The following is a 13,204-nucleotide window of genomic DNA, read 5'->3' as shown; positions in this document are numbered from 1 at the left end:
TTGAGTAACAGCACAACAGTATCCAATCCAGAAGTTACAGTAGAACATAGTACAATGCAGAGTCACCATCCACGCACACATTCACTCACAGAATAACATACACCACTCCAGAAGGCACTATTTACACACACATTAAATCACAGAAGGCAATAGACCGTCCCTGCTGTCACCATTTAGAGTGAAGATCAGTGTCCTGCATGTCTGCATGTCTGCATGTCTGGTTTCCGCTCGGGTAGAGAATGTACTGAACTGTACTGTGAAGGGCTCCTGTACTCTTGAAGGAAACCAACATCACAGACCTTTCCGCGTTGTACTCTGGGCAGTACATAATATAACGTTCTATATCCCCGCACACACCACATATTGAACATAGCAGAGACGATGCCATGCCCGTCTTATGCATCCAAGCAGGAATACGAGCAGAGCCCGTTCGAACTCAATGTAGTAGAGTGGCCTGGGATATTTTCAGACCCTTGGTCGCATATAACTTGTGAGGCGACTCCACAGGGTACTGAGATAATCGAGCACCTTTTTTCTGAAGAAAGGTTTTGCATCTGGAGGGTCTTTTTTTGATGAATTTCTTGACAGAGCATTATGGGCGAGACTATCTGCCACCTCACTGCCTCTGACTCCTATGTGAGAGGGCACCCATTGGTTGCCCTCTCTGTTGTGCAGATTCTCTACCAAACGTAGAGAGCTTATAGACAAGGTGTCAGTAGGGAACCCGTGCTCTAACCTCTGAAGGGCAAATTTTGAATCAGTTAGGATGACGACAGGTTGAGCCGGACAAGACCCTAATTTCTGTAAAGCCACCTCAGTAGCACCAGTTTCGGCCATTGTGGAGGATACAACAACATAAATGCATACAGACCACTTACAGACCAAAGAAGGAATGTAAAAAGCCGCTGCGCTAGCTTGCTTGACCTTGTCTAAAGAACCATCCGTGAAAATTTGAAGATGGTAGACATACTTTTTTCTAAATGTTCAAGTACGAGCGAACGCGTTGCTGCCAAAGGAGAGCTGCACTTTGCGCTCACAAGGGGAATTGTGACCTTAAAGTCGAGGGTCGGAAAAGACCACGGTGGTTTCAACCGTTTCCTTTACCTTGGAACATTAAGGCCTAAAGAACTAAGGGTATTAAGTGCCAAGTAGGCCTCCGACTCATATCTCTTGCAGAGCGGCTGGAGAAGGGATTGCCAAGCTACCATCTCTCCTAGGCGGCCAAGATGCAGTAGTAGTCTCTGTGAAGCGACAAGGTTAAGTGGTTTCGATAGTGACTCATGAAGGACTGCCTTGTTCGAAGCCACCTGAGGAGCTCCAATGGCTCTTCTTAGGCCCTTTCTACGAGACGTTCAAGCTGTGAGGCCGAGGGGGAAATTAAAGGTAATTGATATATTATGCGACTGACCACCAGCGCTTCATGAAGCTTGACCATTGAAGAAGGATGGTTTCCCCATTGCTCACTAGCAATTCTGCGGAGCACATTGAGACGCAATGATAGAGATGAGACAATCGCATCGACAGCTTTTTGCTACTGTAGATGGGAGTCAATAATGACGCCCAGAAAACGCGTGTTATTTCATTGACGGATGCAAGAGTGACCAAGGTCTATCCGCAACCGCGCTTGACGTCTTCCTACACCTGGAAACAGAATAAAGCAGGATTCTTCCACTGAAGAGACAATCGCACACCTTTAAGGCAAGCTTGCACCGAAAAGGGAGCCTGTCGAGCTATCAGGGCTAATCGTTCGTGTTGGTAGCCAGTAACCCAAATACAAATGTCGTGAGCATATATTGACATACACACATGCGTGCAATTTTTTTTGAACGAATCGGAAGGCCAGCTATTATGACGTTAAAGAGCGTGGGGTAAAGAACACTTCCTTGAGGCACACCTCGTGATAGAACCCTTTCGGTGCTTATGGTACTCCCTAACCGTATACGAACTACACGATCACTGATAAACGAGTAAATCAACCTTAACATATGGCGCTCTATGTCCATGCCTTGCAAACTGTTCAGAATTGAGCTATGACAGACCTTGCCTCGTATCGCCCTGTGTCATTAACCTCCTGTGTAGCTAAGTTGATGGAGAAGCTGGCAAATGAATGCTTATTGTGGTGGCTTGAGGACAGCATAGCACTGCCATCATCTATGACAGGATTCCGCCGAGGTCTTGGTGCCCAATACAGCGTCTTAGACTTGGTGACTCACATTGAACACCAGAGAGCTTACGGCCTTTCCACCTTAGCCATGTTTCTTGACGTTGAAAAAGCTTAGGACAACGTAGATGATAAGTAGAGACCGGATTTTAGGCAAATGCCTGTTTTTTCAACGCTTCGTAGGCGCACCATTTTTACATATGAGCACAAATTAGGTGTTGACAATATGTTTAATACTCTTTTTATAGTGCCTATAAATGCCTATTTTGGGTGTCAGTGATTATAAATGCCTATTTCCGACGTCGGTGCCTAAAAATGCCCTATTTTACAGAAAAGGGGCTTGAAATACGGTGTGGTTTTGCTTTCAGACTGTTTGATTTCGAATCCATTTCGGTGTTGAGTAGAACACACACGTGGCAACATTAGATGACCTCGTCAGTTGGCTGCGGTGAACAATGCACCTACGCCGGTTGCGCACACAATACCAGCCACGTCAGCCGAAAATATAAAAGCAACGTTTTTTCTATTTTCTGCCATTTTATCGTGGCAGCTTGTTGATAACTTTGGCTGTTAAAGTGTTAGTTGACCATATGGGACCACATTTCGGAAAGTATACGAAGTTATAGGGTCTTACAAATAGTTCCCAGTTGGTTCTAATTGAAACCAACTATAAAGCTTTCCATAAACCTGCTGGAAACAGTTTAACTGATTACGCCTGGGTTTCTTCATACAGACCTCTGTATGAAGAAACCCTTGGAAAGATACGAGATGAGATCGGCGACTCCTGTATTTGGATCTCCGTAGATGAAACAACGGATGTGAAGGGACGGTTTATTGGTCACTTCTTAGCAGGAAAGATTGAATCCGATGAGGTGACAAGGCCATTCCTTGTATGCTCTAAGTCTTTGGAAAGGAGCAATGGGGAAACCATAGCCTACTTTGTTAACCAATCCTTAAAAGTGCTTCACCCAAATGATGTGGAAGACAGCAAGGTTTCGCTTCTTTACACGGATGCAGCAACCTATATGCACAAGGCCGCATTTCTGCTGAAGCCGTTCTACCCGCACATGGTCTATGTCACCTGCCTAGCGGATGGGCAGCACCGTATTTGTGAAGAACTCAGAAAGCACTCCAAGGACGTTAATGAACTTATTGCTTCAGTCAAGGGTGTGTTTTTGAAAGCGCCTTCTTGTGTGTGCGCGTTTAAAGAGCAGTGGCCGGAAGTGCCTCTCCCGCCGAAGCCTATCATCACACGTTGGGGAACGTAACTGGAAGCTGTTGAACACTACAACAACCACCTTTCTGACCTGAAGACCATCTTAAACAGTTTCTCAGGTGATGAGAGTGCTCTAGTCAGGGGGGCTCAAGCTGCCCTCTCTCAGGACAACCTCCAAAGAGACCTCGCGTACTTGTGCGCTAACTTCACTTTTCTTGCGAGCACTACAAAAAAATCGAATGTGAGGGTGTAATGCTCACTACCAGCATTGGACTAATTGAGAATGTGCAGCAACGAATCGCTGCTCTTCCTCACGGAGGAGTTGCCGAGAAAATCCGCGCAAAGTTGCAGTCCGTCCTGCACAAAAACGAGGGGTTCTCAGTCCTCAAGCAAATTTTAGGAGTACTTACCGGTGAACATTCTGATACCGAACAGTGTAAAGCCATCAAATGTTCCTAAGTACAAGCACGCTCCTGTAACATCCGTTGATGTTTAGCGTTCCCTTTCAGCATAGAAGCTTGTTCTTGCTGATAAGAGGCATACATTTGAGTCCATTAATCTGGAGATGGTGCTTGTCTGCTACTGCTTCCATAGCTTTGACAGAGATTTCTAGATGGATGATGTTTATTTTACCATGCTTCCTCGTGGATGTACGTAGGCCCGTGCAGAACTATGATTCTTTTCGGCATATTCCGCATCAAGCAGCACTGTAACATTCCATAGCATCTCGTATCTATGGTTTCCAGACCCTTCTAATGGCAAGCGCCATTTGATAGCCGCGTAGCTCCAGACACGTGAAGCCCCAAACTATAAAACACTGTTTACACAAATGAGAATATATTTATTAATGTTGAAGCATCGTACATGCCTGCAATAAATAAGTTCAATTCCTGTGTGAACGAAGACAACTCATTTGTCAGATGCTTTGAATTGACAATGTTTCTATCAATTTCTAAATACATGGCCTCCTGATAAGGTGTTCATTGTATCTACTTTTGCACACAAGTGAATTGTTTGTTTCGAGGTATACCAACGTGTTTTGAAAGGGTTGGTAACCGTCCCTTTTACTCTGCTGAAGCATGTGTATTGTACGAAAAGTTGCGCGACAGCCTTAAAAAACGGCTTGTAATGTTCGCACCTTGCTTAAGGTCCCAAATCATTCCTGCTGTGTTTTTGTTTTATTTTACAGCAGGTATTGCGCACTGAAGTTCGGAACTGTGAGCACTTTTGATAAAGTTTATAGTGCCTATTTTTCTCCGTTAGGTGCCTAAAATGCAATTTTAGCCGCCTATTTATGGCGCCTAAAACGTGTTTTTAGTGCCTAAAAATCCGGCCTCTAATGATAAGTAAGCGGGTAGCATATGTTCAGTGCTATTGTGCACTTGGGAGCAGTTGCCAGCTGCAAGCCTGCTCTGGCTGACGGCATGGCTGCTCAGTTGCTTTTGTGCAAAAGCTCCACATAAGACCCTTTTCCAGTGCCACAAAAACGAACGTGATTATCTGAAGTCAGTCACGCTCAATTAAGTTGGGCAAATTAAACACATAGGATGTGGACTCGGCAGCGAAGTCTGTGAAAAGGCATGGCATTGCCACATCCGCGTGTGTGAGTACGGCACAGGTGGTAAATGGGGACCTAAAACATGCTGTAATGTGGGGAGGCAGGCCTTCAACACTATCGGGTCCCAATTTTTGACAAAGCAGAACCACAATACCCGAAAGATTGTCAGATGGCTGGACTTCCAGAATCCGCCGGACAAAAAAAAGTCATTATTATGCGTTACTATTACACAGCTGTTGTTTTTCTTTGCCTTTTTGTATAGTTGGCTATGATTTATGGTACCCTGAAAACTCATTCTAAACAATTCATTCACACTGGTGCATTGCTTGTTTAAAAATCCATTCAGTGCCTGCTCCTCTTGCAATGTGAGGCATGGCTTGAGTGGTGCCCCAAACAAGCAAATGTCTCTAATGTGAAGGGCCTTTTGCGTACCACCATTGCCCAAAACCCGAGTGCAGAATAATTTCACTTCACTGGGCAAAGAAATTGATTGGAGGGCTACATCCAGTGCTTGCTCGACAACAACTCTTTCCAAGATTTGCATGGGGGCCCCCTTTGCTGCCTTCACCATCTTCACCCCTTTTCCATTTTCAGTTTCAAATAGAAAGGCAGAATTCGCCCACAGTGGTCCCAGGTTTTCCACATTCTTGGCAAGGTGCAGGAGCTGATGGAAATTGAACGTCATGAAGCGCTGTCCATAATATCCTGCTGCCTTGGACACGAAGTCATGAAGTCTCCTCCCTGAAAAATGTAGGCAGGCCTTGCTATAACATTCGATGTTTGAATTAAGTTAGGCTGTGATACAAGGCAACCTTCAATGCAAAGGAATGTCTCCCAGCTGCTATTGGACTACTCATTTTTTACAAAGCTGGAGACACGTCCATTTGATGGATCATTAACTATGTCAGAGCTCCATATTTCGTGAACTTTGTTTAACTCACTGCTTAGAAATATCTCGCAACGAAGACGTAGAACGATACCAAGTTCTCCCCTCTTCCCAGATGCCTGCAAGTTGTCTGGAACTGCGAATGCTGTATGGCTCATGCTACATGGTGCTTCGTTCTTGCAGTGCCCTGCTTAGCAGCAATTCATCAGTCAACAATCTCAAAAAACACTGAAGTTGTTCCTTCGTGAAGAGGGTATCTTTGGATGTAATTCAAAATTCTGCTGCAGCCTACTTCAGGACCTGTATGTTTTTTTTTATAGATTCCACCGCATGCATGAGGCAAATACACTGTTTTTCTCACACAATCTGTGAAATGCTCTGCCTGCTATTGGCCTTGTCACTTAATTCCCAATATTTCACAGAGACGAAAGGGGGGCTGAAAACAAAACCAGAAAATAAAAGGGGGATACAAAGGAGAGACACTAAGGTGACCGATTAGAAAAGATTACGTTTCAAACACTTCCGTTTCATCACACAGCTGTGAGAAGCGAAAAAACCTTCTTCCAGAAATACAGTATTCCCTTTGGGAAGAAACTCATTACAAATAAGTTGCCACTGCACTTTGCACTTTAGTTTGCACATGGAAGCAACCTTTTGATCTCAGAGTGAATTTTTTGCTGGAATATGAATCAAAATAGTGTGAAATCATCCACGGCACCTGTTTCTGGCGACGTAGCATCATGCTTTGTGATGCTATTGATTTAGTCTCCCGCCCTACAAATACTTTCCAGAACAAGCTAAAGTTACCTGCTCGCTGAAGGTCTCTTGGCGAGATATTGTCGAGAAGCAGGGCAAAGACACCCTCAACCAATAATACAGTGTGCTTCCAAAAACGTGGCTGCAGCACACCATACAATGTTGGAAGGCAGTAAAATAGCAGCCCATTTTTACACTCGCTGGCTTTCCAGAAGCACCGGTCATTCAGGGTCCTTGGCAGCCGTGTGAAAGAGTGAGATGGGCATATGCTCAGTAAACGCCTGTCCAGGATGGCTACGGTAGATGGAGTGCCTGAAATATTTAGAGGAGGATTTTGGTTCAGATCTCAGTTTAAAACTACTCTGACAGACATGCTCAGTCTGCCATGATTCACTGCCTTTGAAATACCTGACTATCTGTTTTGAACTGTATTACTTGCACTGTAGTTGTCAGAGTGAAAGTGATTCATCATCACCATCAGCCTGACTGCGCCCACTGCAGGCCACTGTAGGGGAAAGTCGTATGCCATGTCTCTCCAATTAACCCTGTCCTTTGTCAGTTGCCGCCACTGTATCCCCGCAAACTTCTTAATCTCATCCTCCCGCCTAACTTCTGACGCATCCTGCTACGCTTTCCTTCTCGTGGAATCCACTCCATTACCCTTAAGGACCAGCAGTTATCCTGCCTTCGCATTACATGCCCTGCCCAAGCCCACTTCTTCCTCTTGATTTCAACTAGGATGTAATCAACCTGCGTTTTTTCCCTCACTCACTCTGTACGTTTCCGGTCTCTTAATGTTACACCTATCAGTTTGTAAGTTTTTTTCTTTTTCTCATCATTTCATTTTATTCCTACTATTGCCATACAAATTATCAAAACACTGACTGAATCCATAGCCATAGGCTAGTGTGGGGTTTAGAAACAATATACATGATGGCAGTGATACAGCACTTGTGTAAACTGAAGAGCACAAAATCACGGCGAAAGACCAAAATACAGTATACATTGAGGAGAAAACAATGTGCATTTTACAGCAGAATGAATAAACATCTGTCATGAGCAATACGTTACAACAAGCACAAACCGAGAACGACTCTCACATATGTCAAATAAGGCTCACAAAGTATGTTCTTAACGTTTTAATTGTTTCATGGGACTCTTATTTCTGGGGGTTAAGCATTCCAAACCCTGGCTCCTGACAACTGCACCAATTTTTCGCTGTAGATGTTATTATTTGGTGGCAAATTAAAATTACTATATGTGAAGTGAGCTGGCTGCGTTGTCCATAATTTAAGCTGAACCCTCTTTGTTAGCCTCCACATTTCTGCCCCATAGGTGAGTACCGGTAAGATGCAGCTGTTGCATACTTTTCTCCTGGGGGATATTGGCAAACTGCCATTCAAGATCTGAGAGAACCTGCCATATGCGCTCCACCCCATTCTTATTCTTCTAGTTACTTCCCTCTCACGATCCAAATTAGCGGCCACTACGTGCCCGAACCTGACCAGCAACTCGCTACCAACTGTGAACTGCTTTTCTCTTGAGAGATTGTTAAACATTACTTTTGTTTTCTATGTGCTAATTTTTATACCCACGGTTCTGCTCTGCCTCTCTAACTCACTGACTGTGCATTGCATTTCCTGAGTGACTTAACAAGACAATGTCATCAGTGAATCACAGATTTCTTAAACAATCTCAATTAACTGTTATCCCCAACTGTTGCTAATCTAGGCCTTGGAACACCCCCAGTAAACAGGCTCACCGCCTGTTCGTGTCTCCCTATCTGACACCCTTCTTTATTGGAATTTTATTGTTGACTTTGTGAAAGGCTATGGTAGCTGTGCAGTCATTATAGATATTTTCCAGTATTTTCACATAACAGTCTTCTATATCCTGATTCCACAATTCCTGCATGACTGCTGAGAATTGCACTGAGTCAAATGCTCTCTCATAATCAACGAAGGTTATATATATAGGGGTTGGTTACATTCTGCGCAACTCTCTATCTCCTGATTGATAGTGTGAATATGGTCAATTGTCGAGCACTTAACTAGAAGGCAGCCTGCATAGCAATTGCAGTGAACTGGAATATGTTCCAAAAATTCAGAACCCATTCCCTGTTTTGCCATCATAGACATGCAAAAGCCTACTACAAATTTGAATGATATCAAGAACAGCATCAGACTACACATACTGACATATGGCTAAGAAAGTCAGCAAATGTAGCTTATTAAACCTAATAGACTGTAGTGGCTGGAGACTGGGTTTGTCAATTTGCAAAACTCTGAAAACCGCATGTCTAGGGAAAAGTTTCAGAGTACGACAAACCCCATTCTACAGCCACTCACAAGGGTGCAGAAACATCAGAGACAGTTTGTTCAGTGCACAGAAAGGCTGGTGTATGTACAGGCTGGTGTATGTACAGGCTGGTGTATGTATTGGTCAAACCAGAAAATGCACCGGTGAAGGCTAGGTGAACACAAATGTAACGTGGCACAACACTGAAATGGTTGTTTGCCTGCACATTGCCATGACTGTCTCAGCGAATCGCACAAGCTGTTGTTCAGAGAATGCATAGTCGAAGAAGCAGGGATCATGTGGTGAGCAACATTATAGAGGCACGTCTGATGCACAATGAACGAGTGGGGTCCAAGGGTGCGCAATAAGTTAATCTTTTGACAAAAGAAACAATGCTCCTTCATCGCATCAGTACGTGCAAGCACTCAGTTTCTTCTTTTTCTTTAGTGGCCCCGCCTCTGTGTATATGCGGCCGAGCTGCAAATAAAATTCAGTTGAAAGCACTTCGTGCAGTCCCTGTTCTTATCAGTCTGCCCCCTTTGCCAATAACGTGTATACTTTTTTTTCATAAGTTCTTTTACCCTAACTCATCTTGGCATTCCACCCACACAAATGATTTCCCAGTCAGAGTTAATCTTGCATTTTCTTTAAAACTTTCATTGTATGAAGCAGGAATTGACACATATCGATGTAGAAAGGCTCGTGCGAGTTTGACGAGTCCAACCAGAGGTCCGTGAGCTGCCTTGCAACTCCAAGCAGGACGCAATGCATATAATCTACTGCTTGGCTGCACACCAGATCAAAATGCCGAAGGTTCACCAAAGGCGATGGACCCTTGAGGCCATTCACGGTCACATTTTACTCGAGCGCGCGGTCCATATCTTTAACCATGCCCGCTGATGTTCTTGGAACTCCTGCTGTCTCAAAATAGCGGCGAGCACCTGCAATCATCAATAAGGTTTCACACGCTCACTACAAGGTTTAAATAAAATTTCAAAAACCATTACAGTGTGGGAAATTCAGAAAAGTGCAGTGAGCGGCTAATTGGTACGCCTTTATGAGAACAAAAAATAACTGCGCAAAAAGGACGAGACAAGAGAGAAGAACCACACTGCGTCCAACTGCGTTTGTTCCGTGTGGTTCTTCTTCTCTCTTGTCGCATCCTTTCTGCGCAGTTATTCTTTGTGGGAAATTCCTTGTGTTCATTTTGAATGGCTAAATGAGTTACCTCAAATTACAATGAAGCTGACAAAACATGTTAAGAACAGTAGTAGGCATCACATGCATGTCAAGCAGAGAAAAAAAATACGCCTTTCCTTTTTCTGTGACAAAGCTTTGCTTCGTATGGTCTGAGCACCACTTTTTATTGACTGCTGTCTTTTATGCAGTGAATTTAATTATAGGAACTCAGAGGAGTGCTAGCCACAAAGCAGCTCACTGGCACGTCTCGAAGCTCGACCTTTTCAATGGCTTGCACAATGCTCATTGCCTCAAGTCTCCCTTGTGGACGTCCCTTAAGTGAAACCCGCACCACTTTATTTGTTATTTAACCAACCTGCCTAACAACACGTTGTGTGGACCGACATTTTGAGTTTGGCTGCTCATATGCAAGCAGAATCACTTGCAGAATTAAGTAAAAACAATCATACCTGCAACCTGCGCTCCTGATGTAAGGCACCACAGACAGCCAAACCTTCCATTGAACTGGATGTGGTTTCCCACAGCAGCCCGAGCTGTAGCATCTACTGTGCAGCATACAGCATGAACACTGGATTTGACAGTTTCGGAGCAAAAATTCCAGGTAATTGTTCCAACTCCATTGAGTTCCTCAATAAACTTGTTCATGAAGACTGTCCTGTTGGGGTGGGTATGGCCAAACCAGAGTCCACCTAACACAGGATGCTGCTGCCGAAGCTTAGGTGGAAACTCATTCAGAACAAACTGAATTGGTCACACAGAAGTTCTCGAAGATTTGTACACTGGGCTACCATCCGTGTTGATAGTGATTGTCAAGTCTTGACCAGTGAGGCCACCAGTGCTCCTGAGCCTCCTGTAGAGGCTACCACTGGTGATGTCACTGATCTGATCAGTGCCTTGGAGGACCTCGCCAATTTTTTTCAGTTCATTGAACAACGCCTCTTTACATGTAGAAATAAGCTGAAGAAGCTGCTCCTTCACATTCATAATGCTGAAGAAGCATCCTTTCTCCTTCAGCACTGAAACTTGTGAGCTTTCAGTGCAGAGTGCACAGTGGACCTGGTCCGTGCCATGCACTGGGTCCAGCACGCTGCCACAGACTGCACAGCAGTAGTGGTGCTTTACGTGACAACCCAACTGCGGGCTCCACAGTTTCCTTGCTCGTCGGCAGCACGTTGCCATTGAAGCCGAACAATGCGTCAATGAGGCGTAAAAGGCCATCAACGGTGTCCCATAGGAGACCGTGGGCGACGATGAACGCCACAATCATGACGATCGCCGCCGCTTTTGTGGTAGTGGAGCCAGGAAGGGACGCGATGCCATACTCGTGCAGAGCTTCACTGAGCGCCTGGTGCACATTTAATATTTGGCCAGTTCCACAGGGCTGATCTTCATTTTCGCCGGCACACGGTGGCATGTCGGGAATAGCTTCCGCTGAAGGGTCGCCACTACTGTAGTCTGCGCTGCTCGCCGCGAATGCAGGAGGCTCTTCGTTGCCTGCATTATCGGCGGAACACGGCGGCATGTCGTGAACACCTTTCGCTGAAGTGTTTATAGTACTGTCGTCCCCAGTTTCTGCGTTCGTGGTATTGTGCGCAGAAGTTGGGTTCGCGGCGACGGAAGACAGTACTGTCGACCCTTCAGCGGAAGGTGTCCACGACAAGCCGCCGTGTTCCGCCGATAATGCTGGCGCGAACGCAGAAGTTCCTGCAGCTGCGTCCGGGGTGCCTGGAAACGCAATATAGCTGTCATAGCCTGCAGCTTCTAGATGTTCGCGCAACTGACGCCGACGGTAGTGGCGAGTTGACAGTGGCACATCGAATGGTTGCCTCTCGTGAAGATACGTCTTTCGTTTCCTCGGTGCGGAGGGGCCTTCCATAGCTCAAAGGAAGGACATGTCCACTTACGAAGTGCTTGAGTGAAACTCGGAGCGCACTTCGTAGAGATATATAGATCGAATGCACTCAGGTAGAAAGGCTGTAGAAAGGATAAAGTAGCTATATATAGGCAGGCGGTGGGGAGGGGGGAGGAACCACTAAACCAGTAATTCTTGGGTATGTTTCGTTGCAAAAAGTGGTACTAAGCGTGGTTTTCGTAAATAAATTTATCACTTTGGGCGAAAATCCCCCCCTCCCTCTTAAATCTATCTCCGCTTCAGCCAGGCAGAGAAATACGATTTTTTGCTTCTGCTGCTGATGAAGCGATATACATAATTCGTTTATTCGATAAATGCATCATTCGACGGCGCTTTTTTTAGCTTCAGGGATATATCTCAAGGCAACGGCGCGTGTAACAGGTGCTTGCTTGAGGTACAGGTGGCTTCACTTCACGCAGGAATTCCACGGGGACCGCGCTGGATTTGAACGGCACTGGGAAGTCTGGGAAGCGCGGGCGTGAGGATTTTAGCGCTGCACCTTAGGTCTATCTTCAATTTTGTAACAATTCGAACTAATTATTTCCCGTGACAGGCACAACGCTAAAGGCCTTGCGCCCGCGTCTCGGGCACTTCCCAACACCATTCAAATCTAGCGCGCAGGCTGTCAGGTCACGTGGCAGGACGAAGCTCCGCGTGAAGCCAAAGCCATCCGTTTCCTCATCTACCGCACTCTTCGCAACGGTCTTCGGCTCTTCAGCGTAGCTCAGACGCTCGGCGCTGTGTTTCTTTGTTCGGTTTAACTATGCCTCCTACCGCTCCGACCTACGCGTACGTATAGTACAAGGATGGCGGCAAGGCGATTGTCGCAACCGGTCTGATCAAGGACTACGCGCCCAGCGATACAAACGATGTACAAAAAAACAAAAAAAGATTACTGGCGCTCCGAAGCCGCAGGCCGCGAAGCTGAGGAGGGCTACTACGACGGAGACGTCATCGTCTTGGGACGTAAGTAAATTAATGCGGCATGCCCTTTTTCGAAAATGTAATTTCTCCCTGCTTTGCTGCATGCACTGACTACCTGCAGAAATCGGCCAGTGTTATGCTACGTTTATAATTGCCTTTTGAGAGTGGCAAAGCAACCGTGCGTTTTGACCCTTTCCCTATCACGCAAAATGCAGTATACTGTGCCAAATATACCACAATTTTTTAGCTCATTTAATAGAGATTTTTTTTTCTGAAGAAGACGACATCATTCT

General features: G+C 45.4%; 1 pseudogene; it reads right to left on the bottom strand.

Moving 5' to 3' along the window:
• Window positions 1-4,883: 4,883 nt before the first annotated feature.
• LOC149337660 (uncharacterized) lies at window positions 4,884-11,951 on the bottom strand (annotated as a pseudogene).
• Between the last annotated feature and the right edge of the window lie 1,253 nt (window positions 11,952-13,204).

Source organism: Amblyomma mixtum, chromosome 7, assembly GCF_055824585.1.
Source record: "Amblyomma mixtum isolate Tamu chromosome 7, ASM5582458v1, whole genome shotgun sequence".
Lineage (NCBI taxonomy): Eukaryota > Metazoa > Arthropoda > Arachnida > Ixodida > Ixodidae > Amblyomma > Amblyomma mixtum.
The sequence above is the reverse complement of the archived record's forward strand: the minus strand, read 5'-3'. Positions and strand labels throughout refer to the sequence as shown.